The sequence below is a fragment of the Lipotes vexillifer genome, unplaced genomic scaffold, assembly GCF_000442215.2.
Source record: "Lipotes vexillifer unplaced genomic scaffold, Lipotes_vexillifer_v1.1 scaffold1383, whole genome shotgun sequence".
NCBI classification, from domain to species: domain Eukaryota; kingdom Metazoa; phylum Chordata; class Mammalia; order Artiodactyla; family Lipotidae; genus Lipotes; species Lipotes vexillifer.
The window spans coordinates 838,889-841,836 of NW_006797683.1; positions in this window are offsets into that span (position 1 = coordinate 838,889).

Consider the following 2,948-nt stretch of genomic DNA (forward strand, 5'->3'; position numbering starts at 1 on the left):
TTTCCCTACCTTTTGAACTTGAAAGTTTTTAATAATGAATTATTTCATACGTACCAAAACATATGAGATGAATGTATATATTGAGATAGGATAATAAACAATTCTGCCCTGTGGATCCACTACCCATTGTAAGAAATGGAGTATTACAACAGGGCTGAGACTTCCTGCATCACGTCCCTGGTTCCACAGAGGTCACTGCTATCCTGTTATCCTCAATCTCACCTGCCTTTAGAGTTTTATCATAAACGTATATATCCCTGAGTAATATAGTCTTTCACTTGACTTGTTTGGAACTTTACAAAGATGGTGTCAAACTGTACGTATTTTTCTGTGACGAGCTAATTTCTCTCACCATAGTTCTAAGATTCATCCATGTTGATGCTTGATTCATGTGTGTTTATTGTTAATTAATGTTCCATTGAGTGAATATACCCACTTTATTCATCCATTTTCCTAGTGTTAGACATTGGATTATTTCCCATTTTTGCTGCTATGGACTTTCTATGCCTATCTTTTGGGGCACACATGCAATAGGGATCTAGGGTCTGATCCTGGCAGTGGTGCTGCTGGGCCAGTGCGTAGATATACCTTCAACTCACTGACTATTTGCCACATGGTTTCCAAGATAGTTGTACCATTCACATTCCCACCCACAGCATGAAGGGTATTTGTTCCTCTGTCTTCTCACCAACACTTGATACTAACAGACTTTACATCTAGTGGGTGTAAAATGGTGTGATAATATGAGCTTAATTTACATTTCTCTGGCTACTGGTGACATTGAGAGCATCTTCTTATGTTTATTTCCATTCATGTTTCCTCTTCCATGACTTTCTGAATTTTGAACCATGTGAACATATTGCCTATTCAAAAACATAAATGTATTAAAATGGGCTTGTAATATCTCATTTCTCATATGCAAAGGGCTCCACCACTTTCCCCCCAAAGCACACAAATACTATCTCTGAAAAGTGTCACCATAAATAAAACTGCTAACAATACATTGGTGAGTGTTATGGGCTAAATTGGATGCCCCCCCCACCCCACTGAATTCATATATTGAAGTAAGTGCTAACTCCTAATACCTCAGAATGTAACAGTATTTGGAGATAAGGTCTTTAAAGAGGTAATTAGGTTAAAATGAAGTCTATACGGTGGGCCTTAATCCAATATGACTGATGTCCTTACAAGTAAAGGAAATTAGGACACAAACAACACAGACCAAGGGAGACCATGTGAGGACACAGTTGGAAGACAGCAGTCTGCAAACCAAGGAGAGAGGCCTCGGGAAAACAAAACCTGCCAGCAGCTTGATCTTGGACTTCCAGCCTCCAGAACTGTGAGAAAATAGGACATTTCTGTTGTTTAATCCAGACGGTCTGTGGTACCTTGTCCTGGCAGCCCAAGCAGACTGATACAGCGAGCACATTACCGTTTACACAGTGCTTTCACATACTCATTCATCTACTCACTTGTCATCAAATATTAATGGAGCACAGCCTGGGTCGAAAGGTACATTTCATTGTTAAATCCTCCCTGCAGTCATTCAGGTCAGGAATAGCGATCCCTGAATTTAAAATGAGGGAACTGAGGCTCACCGAATTTGGGTGAGTGCAGAGGGGCAAAAGCAGACTGGCAAAGGAATGGAAGGCAGCTTTGTCAGGGGCCAGAGAAAGCTCAGGCAGATGCGATCGTCACCTTCAAATACAAGATGACTGTCACATGGGAGAGGGCGTCTATTTTTCTTTATGGCCCTAAGGGATAGAAGTATGATGAATAGGAAGAAACACCAGGAAGACAAATTTCACCTAAACAGAAAGAAAAACACTGTCACAGTCAGAATTGTCTAAAGATTCAGCAAGATGTTTTAAATGTAGTGGGTTGTTCCTATAGAAGCTGGACAACCCACCTTATGGGGGATGGTGTGTGTGTATGTGTGTTTGTGCGTGCGTGTGTGTGTGTGTGTGGAGAATAAGTGTCAAGCTTCAGGTATGTGGTTGGAGGACATGACCTTGAAGGTCCCTCTCCATCCAGAGAGTCACTGATGTCTCTGAGACCAGGTGGTGGACCAAGAAGAGAGCCTGTTTTCTGGATTCTGATTCTCTATTCTTCCCACCAAGCCAAGCTGCCTCTAAACAGATTAGTGGCTGGACAAATGCGTTCTAATGATGACAGCATTCACTGAGCAGCCTGGGGACAGGACACAGCAACAGGGAGTACACAGCTTTTGAAATGAGAGAATTATTTACTCGCTTTCCCCTTCTCAGAAGTCTTGATTACAGCCAGGTAGGTAGCAGGAAGCAGGAGGGAACAAGCAATTTTGAGAACGTACTTAAGAGCTAGGGTTTTCATACACCTTGATCATTATTTCACCTTTACATTAGCTCCAGCTGTAATATCATTCTTTATCTCCACTTTACAGATGTGGAAGCTGAGTCTCCAAAGAGACTAGGTAACTGTCCAAGCTTACAAAGCTAAATCACAGCAATGACCTTGACCAAATTCCCTACCTCAGTCTTGGAGCCAAAGCCTGCCTGGTTCCAAAATCCGTCGCATCTTGTTACCCAATGGATATTGGAATGTAAAAAATGTGGGTTTTCTTTCTCTAAGTCCAGACTAGTGTCCTTGAGTACTAAACCCAGGGTAAACACGTTGTCTTGAATAGGACTTACACACCAGAAGGAGGGGGTGGGGACTTCCTTCCTATTCTCTGATTGGACAATTGACACCTTCTCAGCCTCAGGTAAAGGACCTGCTCCTCCGTAACCAAGTTCTCTCCTAACATATTTAACGTTCCCTCTGCAGTGAGAGTTCTCTTCTCCTTCCCTCTCTGAGCGCTTTTATTCCAGGAGGTGGTAAGGCCCACATCTAGCACAGTCTCTCCGCAGAGAAGGGCTGGACCACTGGCCGTGGCACAAAGGCCTGAATGGGCCCCATTTCAAGCTGAA